Source organism: Aegilops tauschii, chromosome 3 (assembly GCF_002575655.3).
Source record: "Aegilops tauschii subsp. strangulata cultivar AL8/78 chromosome 3, Aet v6.0, whole genome shotgun sequence".
Taxonomy (NCBI): Eukaryota; Viridiplantae; Streptophyta; class Magnoliopsida; order Poales; family Poaceae; genus Aegilops; species Aegilops tauschii.
Window position 1 is genome coordinate 428,873,509 of NC_053037.3, and position 25,522 is coordinate 428,899,030.

Here is a 25,522-nt window from a genome sequence, read left to right on the forward strand (position 1 = left end):
TGATCCTTTAGAACAATATTTGCTAGACCATGAAAATGATATGTTTATGAATGAAAGAAGGGAAATAGATGAAATATTATTTAAACAAGGTCCTATTTTGAAACACAACTTGCCTGTTGAAATCCTAGGGGATCCTCCTCCACCCAAGGGTGATCCCGTGTTTGAGCTTAAACCATTACCTGATCCTCTTAAATATGCTTATCTTGATGAAAAGAAGATATATCCTGTTATTATTAGTGCTAAACCTTTCAGAGCATGAAGAAAAGAAATTATTGAAAACTCTGAAGAAGCACCGTGCTGCTATTGGATATACTCTTGATGATCTTAAGGGTATTAGTCCCACTCTATGCCAACACAAAATAAAATTGGAGAAAGATGCTAAACCGGTTGTTGATCACCAACGACGGTTAAATCCTAAGATGAAAGAAGTGGTAAGAAAAGAAATACTAAAGCTTCTGGAGGCAGTTATAATTTATTCTGTTGCTGATAGTCAGTGGGTAAGTCCTGTCCATTGTGTCCCTAAGAAGGGAGGTATTACTGTAGTTCCTAATGATAAAGATGAATTGATCCCACAAAGAATCGTTACAAGTTATAGGATGGTAATTGATTTCCGCAAATTAAATAAAGCTACTAAAAAGGATCATTACCCGTTACCTTTTATTGATCAAATGCTAGAAAGATTATCCAAACATACACATTTTTGCTTTCTAGATGGCTATTCTGGTTTCTCTCAGATACCTGTGTCAAAAGAGGATCAAGAAAAGACTACTTTTACTTGTCCTTTCGGTACCTTTGCTTATAGACGTATGCCTTTTGGTTTATGCAATGCACCTGCTACCTTTCAAAGATGCATGATGGCTATATTCTCTGACTTTTGTGAAAAGATTGTGGAGGTTTTCATGGATGATTTCTCTGTTTATGGATCTTCTTTTGATGATTGCTTAAGCAACCTTGAACGAGTTCTGCAGAGATGTGAAGAAACTAATCTTGTCTTGAATTGGGAGAAGTGCCACTTTATGGTTAATGAAGGTATTGTCTTGGGGCATAAAATTTCTGAAAGAGGTATTGAAGTTGATAAAGCTAAAGTTGACGCTATTGAAAAGATGTCGTGTCCCAAGAACATTAAAGGTATAAGAAGTTTCCTTGGTCATGCCGGTTTTTATAGGAGGTTCATTAAGGACTTCTCAAAAATTTCTAGGCCTCTGACTAATCTCTTACAAAAAGATATTCCTTTTATCTTTGATGATGATTGTGTAGAAGCATTTGAAATACTTAAGAAAGCTTTGATTTCAGCACCTATTCAGCCTCCTGATTGGAATTTACCCTTTGAAATTATGTGTGATGCTAGTGATTATGCTGTAGGTGCTGTTCTAGGACAAAGAGTTGATAGGAAATTAAATGTTATCCAATATGCCAGTAAAACTCTAGACAGTTCCCAGAGAAATTATGCTACTACTGAAAAAGAACTTTTAGAAGTTGTATTTGCTTGTGATAAGTTCAGACCTTATATTGTTGATTCTAAAGTAACTGCTCACACTGATCATGCTGCTATCAAATACCTTATGGAAAAGAAAGATGCTAAACCTAGACTTATTAGGTGGGTTCTCTTGCGACAAGAATTTGATTTGCATATTATTGATAGAAAGGGAGCTGAGAACCCCGTTGCAGACAACTTGTCTAGGTTAGAGAATGTCCTTGATGACCCACTACCTATTGATGATAGCTTTCCTGATGAACAATTAGCTATCATAAATGCTTCTCGTACTGCTCCATGGTATGCTGATTATGCTAATTACATTGTTGCTAAATTTATACCACCTAGTTTCACATACCAGCAAAAGAAAAAGTTTTTGTATGATTTAAGACATTACTTCTGGGATGACCCACACCTTTATAAGGAAGGAGTAGATGGTGTTATTAGTCGTTGTGTACCTGAGCATGAACAGGAACAGATCCTACGCAAGTGCCACTCCGAGGCTTATGGAGGACACCATGCTGGAGATAGAACTGCACATAAGGTATTGCAATCCGGTTTTATTGGCCTACTCTCTTCAAAGATGCCCGTAAGTTTGTCTTGTCTTGTGATGAGTGCCAAAGAATTGGTAATATTAGTAGACGTCAAGAAATGCCTATGAATTATTCACTTGTTATTGAACCATTTGATGTATGGGGCTTTGATTATATGGGACCATTTCCTTCCTCTAATGGGTATACACATATTTTAGTTGCTGTTGATTACGTTACTAAGTGGGTAGAAGCTATTCCAACTAGTAGTGTTGATCATAACACTTCTATTAAGATGCTTAAAGAAGTTATTTTTCTGAGGTTTGGAGTCCCTAGATATTTAATGACTGATGGTGGTTCACACTTTATTCATGGTGCCTTTCGTAAAATGCTTGCTAAGTATGACGTTAATCATAGAATTGCATCTCCATACCACCCATAGTCTAGTGGTCAAGTAGAGCTGAGTAACAGAGAGCTTAAATTAATTTTGCAAAAGACTGTTAATAGATCTAGAAAGAATTGGTCCAAGAAACTTGATGATGCATTATGGGCCTATAGAACTGCATATAAAAATCCTATGGGTATGTCTCCGTATAAAATGCTTTATGTAAAAGCATGTCACTTACCTCTTGAATTAGAACATAAGTCATATTGGGCCATTAAAGAGCTCAATTATGATTTCAAACTTGCCGGTGAGAAGAGGCTATTTGACATTAGCTCACTTGATGAATGGAGAACCCAAGCCTATGAGAATGCCAAACTGTCTAAAGAAAAAGTTAAAAGATGGCATGACAAAAGGATACAAAAGCGTGAGTTTAACGTAGGTGATTATGTTTTGCTATACAACTCTCCTTTGAGATTTTTTGCAGGAAAACTTCTCTCTAAATGGGAAGGCCCTTACGTTATCGAGGAGGTCTATGGTTCCAGTGCCATAAAAATCAACAACTTCGAAGGCACAAATCCGAAGGTGGTGAACGGTCAAAGAATCAAACATTATATCTTAGGTAATCCCATAATTGTTGAAACTAATGTTATTGAAACCGTAACCCCGGAGGAATACATAAGGGACACTTTCCAGAACGTTTCAGACTCCGAAAAGGAATAGGTATGTGGTACGGTAAGTAAACCGACTCCAAAACAGTTCTAATGGCAGTTTTTCTCCGTTTTGGAATATTTTAAAAATTAGGAAAATAAGAAGTAGTCCGGGAAGGACACGAGGCGTCCACGAGGGTGGAGGGCTCGCCCTACCCCCTGGGCGCGCCCCCTGCCTCGTGAGCACCTCGTGTGCTCTCCGGACTCCGTTTTCTTGCACGATACTTCTTTTGGTCGGTAAAAATTCATTATATAATCTCCCGAAGGTTTTGACCACTGTATCATGCAAATATCCACTACTTTTGTTTCGAGCTGTTTTCTGCCGCAGATTAGAGCAGGATGTCTTCTCAAGAGTCGGTCGGGGAGGACCGGGTGTCTCGTCCGACACCGAGACCAGGAGCAAACAGCGATGCTGACCACTTTGGGCCAGCAACGGAGGAAGAGATGGAGGCCGACTTGAAAAGGATAGATGCCATGGAGGAGGATCAAGAAGTTACCTCTCATTTCCGTGTCGGATTCGAGATGGGGGAACTACAGAGCTCAGCTATTCCAAACTCGGTCATCCCTTCCAATGTCAGATTTCTTTCTTATGAAAATATGAAAAAGAGTGTTACTTGTTCTCCCGCGCTATGCAACGTCCTTGGGTGAAAGGAGCTTTAGCCGTCACGGGCAAGCTCCGTAAGGAAATAATGGACCTCAAGCATCAAGTCAATAAGCTTGAGGAAGAGAATCGTATCCTGAGGGGCATCATCGCCAAGAATATTACATCACCACCTCCGAAGAAAGAGAAATAAATACATGGGTATGGGCACTCCCCTTGGCAACTACCAAGCTTCGGGGAGGTGCCCCGGTATCGTATGACCATCACACTCCTATCTTTACCGTTTTTTTGTTCGATCCCTTTTGGTAATATCTTGATCTAGTAGAATAAATTTTTTGGTATGATCTACTTTTGAGTTTTGCTTTGTGATCTCTCTATGTAATCGAGTCCGTGAGCTATATATAATAAAGATTAGTGTTGAGTCAAGGGCTTGGTTATCTTGCTATGATCTTGAGGGAATATAGGAAAAAGAAAGAGTAAAAAGAAATAAAGAGATCATATGGATCTTATGGAGAGTAATGACTTCACATATAAAGAGTATGATGAATAAAAGTTGTTGAGAGTTGACAAACATAGTTTTGGTCATCGTTGTAATTAATAGGAAGTAATAAAGAAAGAGAGGTTTTCACATATAAATATACTATCCTGGACATCTTTTATGATTGTGAGCACTCATTAAAATATGACATCCTAAAGAGTTGATGTTGGACAAGGAAGACAACATAATGGGTTATGTTTTCTTATATCCAAAATAAAGTATATTGTCATGGATCATCCAACAAGTTGAGCTTGCCTTTCTACCTCATGCTAGCCAACTCTTTGCACCAAGTAGAGATACTACTTGTGCTTCCAAATATCCTTAAACCTAGTTTTGCCATGAGAGTCCACCATACCTACCTATGGATTGAGTAAGATCCTTCAAGTAAGTTGTCATTGTGCAAGCAATAAAAATTGCTCCTTAAATATGTGTGATTTATTAGTGTGGAGAAAATAAGCTTTATATGATCTTGTGATATGAAAGCAATAAAAGCGACGGACTGCATAATAAAGGTCCATATCACAAGTGGCAATATAAAGTGGCGTTCTTTTGCATTAAGATTTTGTGCATCCAACCTTAAAGCACATGACAACCTCTGCTTCCCTCTGCGAAGGGCCTATCTTTTATTCTTGTCTTATACCTTATACAAGAGTCATGGTGATCTTCACCTTTCCATTTTACATTTTATCCTTTGGTAAGCGCATTGTGTTGGAAAGATCCTGATATATATATACCCAATTGGATGTAAGTTAGCATGAACTATTATTGTTGACATTACCCTTGAGGTAAAAGGTTGGGAGGCAACACTATAAGCCCCTATCTTTCTTTGTGTCCGATTAAAACTCCATACCCATAAGTATTGCGTGAGTGTTAGCAATTGTGAAAGACTAAATGATAGTTGAGTATGTGGACTTGCTGAAAAGCTCTTATATTGACTCTTTCCGATGTTATGATAAATTGCAATTGCTTCAATGACCGAGATTATAGTTTGTTAGTTTTCACTGAAGTTTCTGATTCATACTTGACATTGTGAATAGATTGTTACTTTAGCATAAGAAATCATATTACAATATATATTCATGTTGTTGTTATAAGAATGATCATGATGCCCTCATGTCCGTATTTTATTTTATCGACACCTCTATCTCTAAACATGTGGACATATTTTTAGTTATCGGCTTCCGCTTGAGGACAAGCGAGGTCTAAGCTTGGGGGAGTTGATACATCCATTTTGCATCATGCTTTTGTATCGATATTTATTGCATTATGGACTGTTATTACACATTATGTCACAATACTTATGCCTATTCTCTCTTATTTTACAAGGTTTACAAGAAGAGGGAGAATGCCGGCAGTTGTAATTCTGGGCTAGAAAAGGAGCAAATATTAGAGACCTATTCTGCACAGCTCCAAAAGTCCCGAAACTTCACGGGAGCACTTTTTTGGAATTAATAAAAAATACTGGCGAAAGAATCAACCAGAGAGGGCCCACACCCTGGCCACGAGGGTGGGGGCGCGCCCTACACCCCTGGCCGCGCCCCCTGTCTCGTGGGCCACCTGGCAGGCCTCCGGTGCCCATCTTCTGCTATATGAAGTCTTTCACCCTGGAAAAACCAGAAGGAAGCTTTCGGGACGAAACACCGCCACCACGAGGCGGAACCTTGGCAGAACCAATCTAGGGCTCCGGCGGATCTGTTCTGCCGGGGAAACATCCCTCCGGGAGGGGGGAAATCGTCACCATCGTCGTCACCATCGATCCTATCATCGGGAGGGGGTCAATCTCCATCAACATCTTCACCAGCACCATCTCCTCTCAAACCCTAGTTCATCTCTTGTATCCAATCTTTGTCCCAAAACCTCAGATTGGTACCTGTTGGTTGCTAGTAGTGTTGATTACTCCTTGTAGTTGATGCTAGTTGGTTTATTCGGTAGAAGATCATATGTTCAGATCCTTTATGCATATTAATACCCCTTTGATTATGAACATGAATATGATTTGTGAGTAGTTACGTTTGTTCCTGAGGACATGGGAGAAGTCTTGCTATAAGTAGTCATGTGAATTTGGTATTCGTTCGATATTTTGATGAGATGTATGCCGTCTTTCCTCTAGTGGTGTTATGTGAACGTCGACTACATGACACTTCACAATTGTTTGGGCCTAGAGGAAGGCATTGGGAAGTAATAAGTAGATGATGGGTTGCTAGAGTTACAGAAGCTTAAATCCTAGTTTATGCGTTGCTTCGTAAGGGGCTGATTTGGATCCATATGTTTCATGCTATGGTTAGGTTTACCTTAATACTTCTTTTGTAGTTGCGGATGCTTGCAATAGGGGTTAATCATAAGTGGGATGCTTGTCCAAGGAAGGACATTACCCAAGCACCGGTCCACCCACATACCAAATTATCAAAGTAACGAACGTGAATCATATGAGCGTGATGAAAACTAGCTTGACGATAATTCCCATGCATCCTCGGGAGCGTTTTCCTTCATATAAGAGTTTGTCCAAGCTTGTCCTTTGCTACAAAAAGGATTGGGCCACCTTGCTGCACCTCATTTACTTTTTTTACTTGTTACCCGTTACAAATTACCTTATCACAAAACTATCTGTTACCGATAATTTCAGTGCTTGCAGAGAATACCTTACTGAAAACCGTTTGTCATTTCCTTCTGCTCCTCCTTGCATTCGACACTCTTACTTATCGAAAGGACTACGATAGAACCCCTACACTTGTGGGTCATCAGCAAAGTCCTTAATAAAGAGATGAGACTCCGATACCAATTGAAAGGATCAATATAGTTGACTAGAGGGGTGGTGAATAGGCAACTAACAATTTTTAGCTTTTCTTTACCAATTTAAACTTTGCATCAAAGTAGGTTGTCTAGATATGCGACTAGGTGAGCAACCTATATGATGCAACAACAACAGGCACACAAGTAAGCAAGAGATGCAACACAATATAAACTTGCACAAGCAAAGGTACGAGATAACCAATAGTGGAGCCGGTGAAGACAAGGATGTGTTACCGAAGTTCCTTCCTTTTGAGGGGAAGTACGTCTCTATTGGAGCGGTGTGGAGGCACAATGCTCCCCAAGAAGCCACTAGGGCCACTGTATTCTCCTCACGCAATCACACGATGCGAGATGCCGTGATTCCACTATTGGTGCCCTTGGATGCGGCGACCGGACCTTTACAAACAAGGTTGGGGCTCTCGCCACAACCGAATTGGAGGCTCCCAACAAAAACCACGGAGCTTCACCACAATGGAATATGGCTCCGAGGTGACCTCAACCGTCTAGGGTGTTCATACACCCAAGAGTAACAAGATCCGCAAGGGATTAGTGGGGGGAATCAAATTTCTCTTGGTGGAAGTGTAGATCGTGGCCTTCTCAACCAATCCCTAGAAAATCAACAAGTTTGATTGGCTAGGGAGGGAGATCGGGCAAAAATGGAGCTGAGAGCAACAATGGAGCTTGGGGGTGGAAGAGATAGTCAACTCGGAGAAGAAGACTCCCCTTATATAGTGAAAGAACAAATCCAACCGTTATCCACCAACTCAGCCTGCGACATGCGGTACTACCGCACCAAACAAGCGGTACTACCGCACGCGCCCACGGTACTACCGCGAAGAGCTGTGGTACTACCGCTGGCACGACAGAGGCTAGAACCAGCATAGATGCGCTAAGACAGGGAGCAGTAGAACCGCTGGCGCGGTACTACCGCGAGGCAGGACAAGTCTAGGTTGGGAAAGGCACAGACATATAAAAATACATCCGTGACTACTTCCGCTGAGTTTTGATCCATGCAAAAATCCGACACGGTACTACCACATGCCTGGAGCGGTACTACCGCGTAGGGCGCGGATGTAAAAAATTACATCCGCCCCTACTTCCACTCATGTTGCTGCGCCTGGCCAGGGCCCACGGTACTACCGCGCCAACGGAGCAGTACTACCGCGTAGGGCCCGGATGTAAAAAATTACATCCGCCCCTACTACCGCTCGAGCAGCTGCGCCAGGCCTGAGGCCACGGTACTACCGCTCCCAGGGAGCGGTACTACCGTGAGCACCTGCGGTACTACCGCTCCGAGGAGCAGTACTACAGCATGCCCCAGAACAGCAACACTAGGAGTCCTTAATTTTGCATAGACACGAAGAGACGGAGGATGCTCCAAAGAGCCAATGGGAAAGGTGGTGCAAATGGAATAGACGTGTATGTGATGATTCCACCAAAACCTTTCCAACGCGGACCCCCTCTTAATAGCACGGCTTTCCTACGACTCAAATCCACCAAAAAGAAACGTAGAGAAACGTCGTCTTCAATAAGCTCCGAGGGGTACCAAATCGTCTTGTGCTTAGACATGGTATATCTGAAATGCTCACTTCACACGATTAGTCCTCAAAAGCATTGTCATCAATCACCAAAACTACTAAGGGATAAATATGCCCTTACACATGGGTATGACAGACTTGTCGCGTATGAGGCAGGCATGATTGGATCAAACAACGAGATCACTTTGTTTTCTTGATGTTTAGGCAAGATGGTCTTGAGCTCAGAACATACCCATCAAAAGATGAATAGTATTCACATGACATCTTGTTATGGTGGTACCACATGTTGATTAATTACCCTTGACGAAAATAGTTTCATGACACGCTATGTTTCATCATTGAAGTAAACACTTGAATGATGAAATACTCTCTCTGTCCTTGAAAGAGTGTACTTCCAACTTTGTTGGAGGGTCAAACTATCTCAAAGTTTGACCGAGTTTGTGAAAAAATATGTCAATGCTTGTGAAACCAAATTGGTATATGACGAAAATATATTTTTATCATGAATCTAATGCTACTAATTTGATGGCATAGATGCTGGTCTATTATTGTATAAATATAGACAAACATAAAAAAAGTTTGACTTTCCAACAAAGTTGGAAGTACACTCTTTCAAGGACGGAGGAGTAGTGATTATTGTCATGAAATACATCCGTGATAGCACAGATATGACTATCTTGATTCTGTCATTAAAACATCATGATGTACGTGGATGACAGAAAACATGACCTACTATGACGAACGCATATCATCATGGATGTGTCCTTTTTTAAAAGTAAGTGTTGTAGGAGAGACAAATCCTCCCTTGGTAACCTACCTTGTCGCTAGGGATCATGTAGGAACAAACTGGAATGAAATCTATGAAGAAACAGCAGAAGTTATGCCTGATTTCGCAGTATCCGTAGGCTAGTACGAGCGCTGGTATGACCTGGCATGGTCGTACCAGGTGTCGTCTTCTCTCATGTACTTTCATGTGCAGTTTCGTATTTCCACCGTCATTTCGTCATACGAACTCCGATTTGGGTGCTCTTGGACTCTTGGATTCACTTCAAAAAGCCCGATATACCTATTGTATTGGATCTTGGATACTTATAAAAAAGTTAAAATATCCAACTCTCGAAGGGACTCGAATCTAATGCCTGGAACTCCTCTGGTTTTGCCCCACTTGGTCCTTTTTGATGTGCCATGTCCACCAAAATGCCAATACACATACAAAGACAACTAAACAAAGGAAATATTGATAAAAATAAAAGTTGTCCAATGAACCTGGTGAAGCGGGTAAAGTGTGATGCCCTCGATTTGACCGTGCACTAATCATACACGCAAACGTGTATGATGAAGATCAGGTACTCACGGGAAGATATCACAACACAACTCTAAAAATAAATAAGTCATAGAAGCATCATAATACAAGCCAGGGGCCTTAGGGCTCGACTATAAGTGCTCGATCATAGATGAGTTAGCGGAAGCAACAATATCTGAGTACAGACATAAGTTAAACAAGTTGCCATAATATGGCTAGCACAAACTGGCATACAAATCGAAAGAGGCGCAGGCCTCCTGCCTGGGATCCCCCTAAACTACTCCTGGTCGTCGTCAGTGGCCTGCACGTAGTAGTAGGCACCTCCGGTGTAGTAGGAGTCATTGTCGACGGTGGCGTCCAGATCCAAGCCTCCAGCATCTGGTTGCGACGTCCGAGAAGAAGAGGAAAAGGGGGAAAAGAGGGAGCAAAGCAACCGTGAGTACTCATACAAAGTACTCACAAGCAAGGATCTACACCACATATGCATGGGTATCTGTGTAAGGGGCAATATCGGTGGACTGAACTGCAGAATGTCAGAATAAGAGGGGGATAGCTAGTCCTGCCGAAGACTACGCTTCTGGCAGCCTCCATCTTGCAGCATGTAGAAGAGAGTAGATGGTAAGTTCACCGGTATCATCACATGGCATAATCCTACCCGACGATCCTCTCCTCGTCGCTCTGTGAGAGAGAGATCACCGGGTTGTATATGGCACTTGAAAGGGTGTGTTTTATTAAGTATCCGGTTCTAGTTGTCATAAGGTCAAGGTACAACTCTGGGCCGTCCTTTTACCGAGGGACACGGCTATTCGAATAGATAAACTTCCCTACAGGGGTGCACCACATAACCCAACACGCTCGATCCCTCTGGCCGGACACACTTTCCTGGGTCATGCCCGGCCTCGGAAGATCAACACGTCGCAACCCCACCTAGGCACAACAGAGAGGTCAGCACGCCGGTCTAAATCCTAGGCACGCAGGAGTCTGGGCCCATCGCCCATTGCACACCTGCATGTTGCGTGGGCGGCCGAAAGCAGACCTAGCCTCCCTAATACAAGAGCAGGCGTTCCAGTCCAATCCGGCGCGCGCCGCTTAGTCGCTGACGTCAAGAAGGCTTCGGCTGATACCACGATGTCGAGTGCCCATAACTGTTCCCGCGTAGTTGGTTAGTGCGTATAGGCCAGTGGCCAGACTCAGATCAAATATCAAGATCTCGTTAAGCGTGTTAATTGATGTAACCGCGGACGCCGACCAGGGCCAGGCCCACCTCTCTCCTAGGTGGTCTCAACCTGCCCTGTCGCTCCGCCAGAAAGATCCACTCAGAGGACCGTCGGGAAAGTATGTCCTTTCAGCCCCCAATCCATGAAAATCAACCGCGGGTACTCAACGAGCCGACCCGACTTTAGTCACCACATGTATCATATATAATATGTATGTGAGTATATACCCGTGATCACCTCCCGAGTGATGACGGCCCGATAGTATAGCATGGCAGACGGACAAGAATGTAGGGCCACTGATAGAATACTAGCATCCTATACTAAGCATTTAGGATTGCAGGTAAGGGTAACAACTGTAGCAACAATGACAGGCTATGCAGCAGAATAGGATTAACCGAAAGCAGTAACATGCTACAGTACTCTAATGCAAGCAGTAGAGAGAAGGAATAGGCGATATCGGGTTGATCAAGGGGGGGGGGGGCTTGCCTGGTTGCTTGGCAAGAAGGAAGGGTCATCAACACAATAGTCGAACTAGGGGTCGCCGGCAGTCTCGGGGTCTACCGGAAAGAAGTAACGGAGGGGGAACACAATAAATAATAGAGCAATCAAAGCAACACAAAACATAACATGGCAATACGCGGTGCTAGGAGTGAGCTAACGCAGTAGTAGGCAATACCGGCGAAGGGGGGAAACATCCGGGAAAGTATTCCGGTGTTTCGTGCTTTCGGACAAACGGACCGGAGGGGAAAAGTTGCATGTTCACTATGCTAGGGACGTGTGGTTGGCAAACGGACTGCGTATTCGGATTCGTCTCGTCGTTCTGAGCAACTTTCATGCACAAAGTATTTTCATCCGAGCTACGGTTTATTTTCTATTATTTATCAAAGTTTTAATTGATTTTCTAGAATATATTAATTCGAATTAAAAATAGTGAAATACTTATGTCACCTAGTGCAGTGCCAGCCACAGTCAAATGACATGTGGGGCCGGGTCAAAGTCAACAGTATAGTCAAGGTTGACTGGGTCAAAGTTGACTAGTCAAACTGGGTTGTGGGTCCATGATGTCATTGACTGGTAATTATTTAATATAACCAAATTGATTTATTTAGCATTGTGTCCCACATGTTATTGGGTAAGCACTACTAACTAAAACCAAATCTATATCTATATCTATACCTACTATTAAAGAGAGGTGATATTCTTGGTTTCGTCCCGCTTCCTTTGGTCTCCCTTATATTAATTTCACGTACGCTATTTGGTTTCGTTACTTGCCACCCGTTTTGGCCCAACGGAGGAAGCCCATCTGGCGACCCACTGTGGCCCAGGTCTGGAGAGCTGGCAAAAAAATAAAATTGCTGGATTTTTTTTTCTCTCGTTGCAACGCACGGGCCTTTTTGCTAGTTAGTCTAAACAGGAGGTTAGTGCTAAATGGAATTAGTGCCTAATCTACGCAAGGGCCGACCCATCTAGCGGAGGCAACAGCCGGCTGGCTGGCACACACGCGCGGCCGCACGGCGCGCAACGGCTGCGGCCATGGGGCTGCTCGGCCGAGGCAGCAGCTAGCGCGGGCCTGCGAGGGCGCTGGCGGAGGACCGCAAGCAGGGGCGGGCGCTCGTGGTTGGGCATGGGCGAAGCGGGAGGCAGCGACGGGGAGCAGTTACAGTAGCAGAAGGAGCAGCAGCGGCAGCACTTAGCAGGGCAGATCAGCATCGACAGCAGCGGCTAGGGGCAGTAGCAAGCAGTGTTGGTTTCTGATCTTTGAACAAGTACACCGGAGCAACCCACACATAGAACCTAGCTAGCAGGTTAATTGATGAACAGTAGTCACAACGTACAATACGCGTCTTGCCGGCACTAGCTTTAGTTGATTTCGATCAACTTGACGGAGCAGAACAAGAAATCGTGGTTTATTCCAACAAGCAGCAGTAGAGAGTAGCAGCAGAGGGCAGCAACACAAATAGCAGCGGCAACGGCACAAGCAGAGTAGCAGCAAGTAAAGCGGCAAACAGCAGGAGGCGGTGGCGGCCGTAGGCAATGGCGGGCTGGGCGAGCGGCGGTAGCAGTAGCGCAGCTCCGGGGGCGGTGCACCGAACGGTTGTGGGCGCGACCGGCCAAGGTAGGAGGCGCGCGCGGTAGGAGCAGAGAGCTCCGGTGCGGCCAAGGGCGAGCACGGGCGGTGACGGCGGCCCACGGCAGGGGGTTCGAGGGGTGTCGGTGTCAAAACCGGCGGATCTCGGGTAGGGGGTTCCGAACTGTGCGTTTAGGATCGATGGTAACAGGAGACGGGTGACACGATGTTTACCCAGGTTCGGGCCCTCTCTATGGAAGTAATACCCTATTTCCTGCTTGATTGATCTTGATGAATATAAGTGTATAAGAGTTGATCTACCACGAGATCGTAATGGCTAAACCCTAGAAGTCTAGCCTATGTGAATATATGGTAATGAATATGTCATCATTCGGACCATGCTCTCCGGTTTATATAGACACCGGAGAGATCTAGGGTTACATGAGGTCGGTTACATAGGAGGAAATCTTCATAATAGGTCGCCTAGCTTGCCTTCCACGCCAAGTAGAGTCCAATCCAGACACGGGTATTGTCTTCGGCCTTCGTATCTTCACAGCCCATCAGTCCGGCCCATGGATAACAGGCCGGACGCCCAAGGACCCCTTAGTCCAGGACTCCCTCAGTAGCCCCTGACCTGGCTTCAATGACAAGGAGTCCGGCGCGCAGATTGTCTTAGGCATTGCAAGGCGGGTTGCCCCTCTTCCGAACTCTAAGATAGTCTTCAGACGCGATGGTTGTATCCGGACCTGTTACACACCATGCACAACCACAGAGAGAATATATATATTTTACACGAGTTCCATCCGCTGACAGCTTTCTGCCATGTGACATTACGTCCGTTCGGTCATAATTTCGAACCGTTTGTCCCACATTTCAAGACGCGGTTGCTATTGGCACGTCTTGTCGAAGCAGAGATCGTGTCCCCTTATCGCGGGATTCTCATCAATGCGGGCATGGGTAACCCAACCGTGCCGTTTACACAGCCCTTGTGAATAGGCGAATCTCAAGGAGAGTGAGGAGGCATTTAATATTTGCTGCCTTTATAAGGAGATAAGGACTCCCCCTTCCTCTTATCACGCTTTCTCTCTGTCTCTGCCTTCCCAACCTCGAGCTCCAGCGCCCAAGTTCCAATCTCCTTTCCACCCCAGCAACCATGTCCGGATCCGGTGGTGAGGGCAAGTGGATGGTCTCCTCCGTCACGGAGGAGGACATTACTGAGCTCCGGGCGGCCGGATATTTGGCGAAGGAGATCGCCCACCGTCTGTCGCCGAGGGACAGATCGTCCCCACGCCGGAGCCCACAGAGAGGGTGGTATTCATCCCCCATTTCTTTCGCGGGCTAGGGTTTCCACTTCACCCCTTCGTCCGCGGGCTAATGTATTATTACAGGGTAGATTTCCATGATCTGTCCCCAAATTCCTTCCTCAACATCTCGGCATTTATCATCGTATGCGAGGCCTTCCTTCGCATCCACCCCCACTTCGGACTGTGGCTCAAAGTCTTCAACGTGAAGCCGAAGGTGGTAGATGGCCAGCACGCGGAGTGCGGAGGGGCAATGGTGAGTAAATTGTCCAACGTCTCTTGGCCCAAAGGCACCTTTGTGGATACGGTAAAGGAGTGGCAGAAGCAGTGGTTCTACGTCACAGAACCACGCGGCACCACCTGGGCCGCAGCTGCCGAATTCCGCTCCGGCGCTCCTATGCGACTCACCTCCTGGGTCGAGAAGAGTCCGGATTGGTGTTCTCCTGACAAGCTGATAGCGCTGCAGACGCGTGTTCAGAGCATGATAACCAAGAGCGTCAAGCTCGTTGATGTGATCCAGGTGATGTTAGTTCGCCGGATCCTTCCATGCCAGCGCCGAAGCCGCCCGCTGTGGGAGTTCAATCCAAAGAAGCACCGGACCCTGGTGAGGCTCTTCGAGACTACGCACGAAGGCGCATGGAAATTGCTCTTCAAGGGTAATGAGAAACCACCGGCCACGGATTCGGACCGTGGTCACGATTGTACACACCCCGCCAGCAAGGTATGTTATTTCGAACGAGTCCTCAACCTAATTGTTTCGAGGATGATATCAGAGCTTTTATTATGGTTCCTTCAGGACTGGACGGAGAGGGCGAAGCGGATCCAGTGTCCGGCTCTGCTGCCCGAAGAACCGGTCATCCCACGCCTAGCGGAGATGCTGGTGCCGGCGCCTTATAAGGCGCCGGAGAAGAAGGCCAAGAAGAAGGCCAAGAGTGGCCCCCGTCGCAAGGGCACTTCGGACGCGACGTCCGAAGACGACGAGGCCCATTCCTCCGTCCCTTAGGACAACGACAAGGAGGAGGAGGAGGAGGAGGAGGAGGAGGAGGAGGAGAAGAGCCCTCCTCCCTAGGAGAAGAAGAAGAAAAGGGCGGCCTCGGCACATCCGGAGGCGAAAGCGCCCAAAAAGGGGAAGGGCGCCCCAGCGGTCAACACCGCGTGGGACGTTGACAGTAGTCCGGAACGGCGCCCCCGCACTAAGCCCCAGGCCGCATCGTAAGTGACAGGGCTCACTTGTGCGCACATCCTGCCCTTTCTCTCCATTATCTTGATGTGGTTAACTGTACTATTGCAGTCTGGCCCGCGACCTAATCCAACGATCATCGTCTGGAAGTTCGTTGGCTCCGTCGGAGATGGCGAGCCAGTCGCCACCGCCTGCTTATTCCCCCGGGGCCGGGGACGACACCGAAGTGTTGTCCCGGAGGGCCGATCCGAACCGAGGAGGAGCCCAGGACGCCGTCGGGGAGGTGTCACGAGGCGAGGCCTCCACTGCCGGACACATGGAGGAGACGATCCCCATGGAAACTGGCGAAGAGGGCTGTATCCAGTTTGGCTCTCAGCCGGATACGATTCCGGAGACCCATATGGCTCCGGAGTTGGGCGAGCATCCCCCTTTGAAGGAGGGGGGTGCGCCGCTTCCGCCGGTGGTCCCTGTCCATCCAGGGGCGCCAGACAACCTGATGGAGGTGCTGCGAGGCGCCTCCGTTATGGACGAGCACCGTGTCCTTATGGGCGCGGTGATTCAGAAGGTTCAGTCTGCCAAGACTGGACTGAACGAGGCCTGCAGCAACCTGTTGACAGATTTCGAGGTAAGTGACATCGAAAGAGAAAAAAACTGTAGTCAGTAGCCCCTGAGACACTGTCCGGTGAGAAAAACCGGATAGTGGATCTATTGTAGGAGAGTAGCATAGCATGTATGCATAAGCAGGCGTCGCTGTTGGCCGCAACCTCGCATGCTGCCGAAGTCTCTGGATTGAGGCAGAGGCTGGAGCGGACCGAGAACGAGCTCGGCGAGGTTAGGGTTCGACTCCAGGAGAAGCAAGGTGAATGACGACTTGCTGTATGTTCGGAAAGCGTAGACGATGTATATTGACTGTAGTGTCGTAATATGTGCAGGAGCCGCGACCGAGGTCGAGTCCCTGAGGAAGGCCCTGGGTGAGGCCGAGGAGAAAGCTGTCGAGCAGCAATCCGCTCGTAAGAAGCTCGAGGCCCGGGTCAAGGAAATCCAGGAGGAGCTCCAGGATGCGGTGAAAAAGTGTGAGACCTTGGAGAATGATGCGTCGACCCAAAAGGCCGAGCTCGCCGAGGCTCGTCAGAGCGCAGAGACCGCACGGAATGAGGCCCAGGCCGCCCTCCAGGAGATCCAGGAGGCCAAAAAGATCACGGCGGGTAAGGCATTTAAGATGCAAAGCAAGTATACGGAAAAGCAACACCTTTTACTAACCCGGGTTCGGAGTTCCCCAGGGGCTTTTGCGGATCTACCACGCAGCGTATCAGACGCTGCAGAGTACTACCGAGCCGAAGGAGGAGGTTCTACGAAGAAGCTATTCTGGTCGCAATACGCGACGCCTGAGCATCCCGTTTCCTTCACCGATCAGCTGAAGCAACTGGTGGAGCTGCACAGGATGGCCGAACTAGCCATGAAGGATTTGACAATCCGGCTATGGCCAGCCGAAGCTATGCCCGGCAGCTACTTCAGACTCATGAGGCGCATAGTGGAAGCCTGTCCGCGGCTGGACGTCGTCAAGCGCTCTCCCTGTATTGAAGGTGCCCGTATGGCCTTCGCTCGCTTCAAGATGTGGTGGGCGAAGATGAACGCTATCGAAGTTGCCAGCGGGTGATACGTCTCCAACGTATCTATAATTTTTTATTGTTCCATGCTATATTATATTCTGTTTTGGACATTATTGGGCTTTATTATACACTTTTATATTATTTTTGGGACTAACCTATTAACCGGAGGCCCAGCCTAGAATTGTTGTTTTTGCCTATTTCAGAGTTTCGCAGAAAAAGAATATCAAACGGAGTCCAAACGGAATAAAACCTTCGGGAATGTGATTTTCGGAACGAACGTGATCCAGAGGACTTGGACCCTACGTCAAGAAAGCAACCAGGAAGGCACGAGGTAGGGGGGCGCGCCTACCCCCCCCCCCCCCAGGGTGCGCCCTCCACCCTCGTGGGGCCCATGTTGCTCCACCGACGTACTTCTTCCTCCTATATATACCTACGTACCCCCAAACTACCAGATACGGAGCCAAAAACCTAATTCCACCGCCGCAACCTTCTGTACCCGTGAGATCCCATCTTGGGGCCTTTTCCGGAGCTCCGCCGAAGGGGGCATCGATCACGGAGGGCTTCTACATCAACACCATAGCCTCTCCGATGATGTGTGAGTAGTTTACCTCAGACCTTCGGGTCCATAGTTATTAGCTAGATGGCCTATTCTCTCTTTTTGGATCTCAATACAATGTTCTCCCCCTCTCTCGTGGAGATCTATTCAATGTAATCTTCTTTTGCGGTGTGTTTGTTGAGACCGATGAATTGTGGGTTTATGATCAAGTTTATCTATGAACAATATTTGAATCTTCTCTGAATTCTTTTATGTATGATTGGTTATCTTTGCAAGTCTCTTCGAATTATCAGTTTGGTTTGGCCTACTAGATTGGTCTTTCTTGCAATGGGAGAAGTGCTTAGCTTTGGGTTCAATCTTGCGGTGTCCTTTCCCAGTGACAGTAGGGGCAGCAAGGCACATATTGTATTGTTGCCATCGAGGATAACAAGATGGGGTTTATATCATATTGCATGAGTTTATCCCTCTACATCATGTCATCTTGCTTAAGGCATTACTCTGTTCTTATGAACTTAATACTCTAGATGCATGCTGGATAGCGGTCGATGTGTGGAGTAATAGTAGTAGATGCAGGCAGGAGTCGGTCTACTTGTCTCGGACGTGATGCCTATATACATGATCATACCTAGATATTCTCATAACTATGCTCAATTCTGTCAATTGCTCAACAGTAATTTGTTCACCCATCGTAATACTTATGCTCTTGAGAGAAGCCACTAGTGAAACCTATGGCCCCCGGGTCTATTTTCCATCATATTAATCTTCCAACACTTAGTTATTTTTATTGTTTCTATTTTACTTTGCATCTTTATCATACAAATACCAAAAATATTATCTTATCATATCTATCAGATCTCACTCTCGTAAGTGACCCTGTAGGGATTGACAACCCCTTATCGCGTTGGTTGCGAGGATTTATTTGTTTGCGTTGGTGCGAGGGACTCGTGCGTGGCCTCCTACTGGATTGATACCTTGGTTCTACAAAAACTGAGGGAAATACTTATGCTACTTTGTTGCATCACCCTTTCCTCTTCGAGGGAAAACCAACGCAGTGCTCAAGAGGTAGCAAGAACGATTTCTGGCGCCGTTGCCGGGGAGTCTACGCAAAAGTCAACACACCAAGTACCCATCACAAACCCTTATCTCCCGCATTACATTATTTGACATTTGCCTCTCGTTTTCCTCTCCCCCACTTCACCCTTGCCGTTTTATTCGCCCTCTTTTCCGTTTGCCTCTTTTTGCCCGTCTCTTGTTTGCTCGTGTGTTGGATTGCTTGCTTGTCACGATGGCTCAAGATAATACTAAATTGTGTGACTTTACCAATACCAATAACAATGATTTTCTTAGCACTCCGATTGCTCCTCTTACCGATACTGAATCTTGTGAAATTAATGCTGCTTTGTTGAATCTTGTCATGAAAGATCAATTCGCCGGCCTTCCTAGTGAAGATGCCGCTACCCATCTAAATAGCTTCGTTGATTTGTGTGATATGCAAAAGTAGAAAGATGTGGACAATGATATTGTTAAATTGAAGCTATTTCCTTTTTCGCTTAGAGACCGTGCTAAAGCTTGGTTTTCATCTTTGCCTAAAAATAGTATTGATTCTTGGAATAAGTGCAAAGATGCTTTTATCTGTAAATATTTTCCTCCCGCTAAGATCATCTCTCATAGAAACAATATTATGAATTTTAAGCAACTAGATCATGAACATGTTGCACAAGCTTGGGAGAGGATGAAATTAATGATACGTAATTGCCCTACACATGGTTTGAATTTGTGGATGATTATACAAAAAATTTATGCCGGGTTGAATTTTGCTTCTAGAAATCTTTTAGATTCGGCCACGGGAGGCACTTTTATGGAAATCACTTTAGGAGAAGCTACTAAACTCCTAGATAATATTATGGTTAATTATTCTCAATGGCACACTGAAAGATCTACTAGTAAAAAAGTGCATGCGATAGAAGAAATTAATGTTTTGAGTGGAAAGATGGATGAACTTATGAAATTATTTGCTAATAAGAGTGTTTCTTCTGATCCTAATGACATGCCTTTGTCTACTTTGATTGAGAATAATAATGAATCTATGGATGTGAATTTTGTTGGTAGGAATAATTTTGGTAACAACGCATATAGAGGAAACTTTAATCCTAGGCCGTATCCTAGTAATTCCTCTAATAATTATGGTAATTCCTACAACAATTCGTATGGAAATTTTAATAAGATGCCCTATGAATTTGAGACTAGTGTTAAGGAGTTTATGAATTCGCAAAATAATTTCAATGCTTTGCTTGAAGAAAAATTGCTTAAAGTTGATGAATTGGCTAGGAACGTTGATAGAATTTCTCTTGATGTTGATTCTTTAAAACTTAGATCTATTCTAGCTAAGCATGATATCAATGAGTCTCTCAAAGCCATGAGAATTTCCATTGATGAGTGCAAAGAAAGAACTGCTAGGATGCGTGCTAAGAAAGATTGCTTTGTGAAAGCGTGTTCTTCTAGTTTCTATGAAAATAAAGATGAAGATCTAAAAGTTATTGATGTGTCCCCTATTAAATCTTTGTTTTGCAATATGAATCTTGATAATGATGGGACTGAATATGATCCACCTTTACCTAGAAGGCGTTCCAAAAATTTGGAGTTTTTAGATCTTGATGCTAAAATTGATAAAAGTGAGATTGAAGAAGTTAAAACTTTAGATCTCAATGCACCCACTATTTTGGATTTCATGGAATTTAATTATGATAATTGCTCTTTGATAGATTGTATTTCCTTGTTGCAATCCATGCTAAATTCTCCACATCCTTATAGTCAACATAAAACTTTTACTAAACATATCGTTGATGCTTTGATGTAATCTTATGAAGAAAAACTTGAGTTGGAAGTTTCTATCCCTAGAAAACTTTATGATGAGTGGGAACCTACTATTAAAATTAAAATTAAAGATCATGAATGCTATTCTTTGTGTGATTTGGGTGCTAGTGTCTCCACGATTCCAAAAACTTTGTGTGACTTGCTAGGTTTCCGTGATTTTGATGATTGCTCTCTAAACTTGCACCTTGCGGATTCCACCATTAAGAAACCTATGGGAAGAATTAATGATGTTCTTATTGTTGCAAATAGGAATTATGTGCCCGTAGATTTTATTGTTCTTGATATAGATTGCAATCCTTCATGTCCTATTATTCTTGGTAGACCTTTCCTTAGAACGATTGGTGCAATTATTGATATGAAGGAAGGGAATATTAGATTCCAATTTCCGTTAAGGAAAGGCATGGAACACTTCCCTAGAAAGAAAATAAAATTACCTTATGAATCTATTATGAGAGCCACTTATGGATTGCCTACCAAAGATGGCAATACCAAGATCTATCCTTGCTTTTATGCCTAGCTATGGGCGTTAAACGATAGCGCTTGTTGGGAGGCAACCCAATTTTATTTTTGTTTTTTTGCTTTTTGCTTCTGTTTAGAAATAAATATTTGATCTAGCCACTGGTTATATGTGTTTTTATGTTTTAATTAGTGTTTGGACCAAGTTAAACCTATAGGATCTTCTTGGATGAGAGTTATTTGATCTTGCTGAAAATTCCAGAAACTTTCTGTTCACGAAAATAATTGTTAAAACTCACCAGAACGTGATAAAATATTGATTCCAATTGCTGCTGATCAATAAACAAATTGTCTAGGTCTTCCTAGGTTTTATGAATTTTTGGAGTTCCAGAAGTTTGCGTTAGTTAAAGATTACTACAGACTGTTATGTTTCTTGACAGATTCTGTTTTTCGTGTGTTGTTTGCTTATTTTGATGAATCTATGGCTAGTAAAATAGTTTATAAACCATAGAGAAGTTGGAATACAGTAGGTTTAACACCAATATAAATAAATAATGAGTTCATTACAGTACCTTGAAGTGGTCTTTTTTTTTCTTTCGCTAACGGAGCTCATGAGATTTTCTGCTGAGTTTTGTGTTGTGAAGTTTTCAAGTTTTGGGTGAAAGATTTGATGGATTATGGAACAAGGAGTGGCAAGAGCCTAAGCTTGGGGATGCCCATGGCACCCGAAGATAATCTAAGGACACCTAAAAGCCAAAGCTTGGGGATGCCCCGGAAGGCATCCCCTCTTTCGTCTACTTCCATCGGTAACTTTACTTGGAGCTATATTTTTATTCACCACATGATATGTGTTTTGCCTGGAGCGTCTTGTATTATTTGAGTCTTTATTTGTTAGTTTACCACAATCATCCTTGATGTACACACCTTTTGAGAGAGTCACACTTGATTCGGAATTTATTAGAATACTCTATGTGCTTCACTTATTTTTTTGAGCTATATAGTTTTGCTCTAGTGCTTCGCTTATATCTTTTAGAGCACGGTGGTGGATTTGTTTTATAGAAACTATTGATCTCTCATGCTTCACTTATATTATTTTGAGAGTCTTAAAATAGCATGGCAATTTGCTTTAATATTATGAGAAATTTGATGCTTGATAATTGTTTTGAGATATAAAGGTAGTAATATCATAGTTGTGCTAGTTGAGTAATTGTGGAATTGAAAAATACATGTGTTGGAATTTGTGATTCCCGTAGCATGCACGTATGGTGAACCGTTATGTAACGAAGTCGGAGCATGAAGTATTTGTTGATTGTCTTCCGTTGTGTGGCGGTCGGGATCGCGCGATGGTTAACTCCTACCAACCATTCCCCTAGGAGCATGCGTAGTAGTACTTTGCTTTGAGGGCTAATAAATTTTTGCAATAACTATATGAGTTCTTTATGACTAATGTGAGTCCATGGATTATACGCACACTTACCTTTCCGCAATTTTCTAGCCTCTTCGGTACCGCGCATTGCCCTTTCTCACCTTGAGAGTTGGTGCAAACTTCGCCGGTTAATCCAAACCCCGTGATATGATACGCTCTATCACACATAAACCTCCTTATATCTTCCTCAAAACAGCCACCATACCTACCTATTATGGCATTTCCATAGCCATTCCGAGATATATTGCCATGCAACTTTCCACCGTTCCGTTTATCATGACACATTCATCATTGTCATATTGCTTTGCATGATCATGTAGTTGACATTGTATTTGTGGCAAAGCCACCGTTCATAATTCTTTCATACATGTCGCTCTTGATTCATTGCATATCCCGGTACATCGCCGGAGGCATTCATATAGAGTCATATTTTGTTCTAAGTATTGAGTTGTAATTCATGAGTTGTAAGTAAATAAAAGTGTGATGATCATCATTATTAGAGAATTGTCCCAAGTGAGGAAAGGATGATGGAGACTATGATTTCCCCACAAGTCGAGATGAGACTCCGGACTAAAAAACAAAAGAGGCCATAAAAAGATAAAAGGCCCAAATAAAAAAATGAGAGAAAAAGAGAGAAGGGACAATGTTACTATCCTTTTACCACACTTGTGCTTCAAAGTAGCACCGTGATCTTCATAATAGAGAGTCTCTCATTTTGTCACTTTCATATACTAGTGGGAAATTTCATTATAGAACTTGGCTTGTATATTCCAATGATGGGCTTCCTCAAATGCCCGAGGTCTTCGTGAGCAAGCAAGTTGGATACACACCCACTTAGTTTCTTTTTTGAGCTTTCATACACTTATAGCTCTAGTGCATCCGTTGCATGGCAATCCCTACTCCTCGCATTAACATCAATTGATGGGCATCTCCATAGCCCGTTGATCAGCCTCGTTGATGTGAGACTTTCTCCTTTTTTGTCTTCCCACATAACCCCTACCATTATACCTTATTCCACCATAGTGCTATATCCATGGCTTGCGCTCATGTATTGCGTAAGAGTTGAAAAGGCCGAAGCGCGTTAAAAGTATGAACCAATTGCTTGGCTAAAACCGGGGTCGTACATGATATGAATATTTTGTGTGGGGAAGATGGAGCATAGCCAGACTATATGATTTTGTAGGGATAACTTGCTTTGGCTATGTTATTTTGATATGACATAATTGCTTAGTTAGTATGCTTGAAGTATTATTGTTTTTATGTCAACATTAAACTCTTATCTTGAATCATATCAAATCTGAACATTCGTGCCACAATAAGAAGAATTACATTGAAATTATGCCAAGTAGCATTCCACATCAAAAAAATTGTTATTATCATTTACCTACTCGAGGACGAGCATGAATTAAGCTTGGGGATGCTTGGTACGTCTCCAACGTATCTATAATTTTTTATTGTTCCATGCTATATTATATTCTGTTTTGGACATTATTGGGCTTTATTATACACTTTTATATTATTTTTGGGACTAACCTATTAACCGGAGGCCCAGCCCACAATTGCTGTTTTTGCCTGTTTTAGAGTTTCGCAGAAAAAGAATATCAAACGGAGTCCAAACGGAATGAAACCTTCGGGAACATGATTTTCGGAACGAACGTGATCCAGAGGACTTGGACCCTACGTCAAGAAAGCAACCAGGAAGGCATGAGGTAGGGGGCGCGCCTACCCCCCCTCCCCCAGGGTGCGCCCTCCACCCTCCTGGGGCCCACGTTGCTCCACCGACGTACTTCTTCCTCCTATATATACATACATACCCCCAAACTACCAAATACGAAGCCAAAAACCTAATTCCACTGCTGCAACCTTCTATACCCGTGAGATCCCATCTTGGGGCCTTTTCCCGAGCTCCGCCGGAGGGGGCATCGATCACGGAGGGCTTCTACATCAACACCATAGCCTCTCCGATGATGTGTGAGTAGTTTACCTCAGACCTTCGGGTCCATAGTTATTAGCTAGATGGCTTATTCTCTCTTTTTGGATCTCAATACAATGTTCTCCCCCTCTCTCGTGGAGATCTATTCGATGTAATCTTCTTTTGCGGTGTGTTTGTTGAGACCGATGAATTGTGGGTTTATGATCAAGTTTATCTATGAACAATATTTGAATCTTCTCTGAATTCTTTTATGTATGATTGGTTATATTTGCAAGTCTCTTCGAATTATCAGTTTGGTTTGGCCTACTAGATTGATCTTTCTTGCAATGGGAGAAGTGCTTAGCTTTGGGTTCAATCTTGCGGTGTCTTTTCCCAATGACAGTAGGGGCAGCAAGGCACGTATTGTATTGTTGCCATCGAGGATAACAAGATGGGGTTTATATCATATTGCATGAGTTTATCCCTCTACATCATGTCATCTTGCTTAAGGCGTTACTCTGTTCTTATGAACTTAATACTCTAGATGCATGCTGGATAGCGGTCGATGTGTGGAGTAATAGTAGTAGATGCAGGCAGGAGTCGGTCTACTTGTCTCGGACGTGATGCCTATATACATGATCATACCTAGATATTCTCATAACTATGCTCAATTCTGTCAATTGCTCAACAGTAATTTGTTCACCCATCGTAATACTTATGCTCTTGAGAGAAGCCACTAGTGAAACCTATGGCCCCCGGGTCTATTTTCCATCATATTAATCTTCCAACACTTAGTTATTTTTATTGTTTCTATTTTACTTTGCATCTTTATCATACAAATACCAAAAATATTATCTTATCATATCTATCAGATCTCACTCTCGTAAGTGACCGTGTAGGGATTGACAACCCCTTATCGTGTTGGTTGCGAGGATTTATTTGTTTGTGTAGGTGCGAGGGACTCGTGCGTGGCCTCCTACTGGATTGATACTTTGGTTCTCAAAAACTGAGGGAAATACTTACTCTACTTTGCTGCATCAGCGGGCCGCCGGAGGG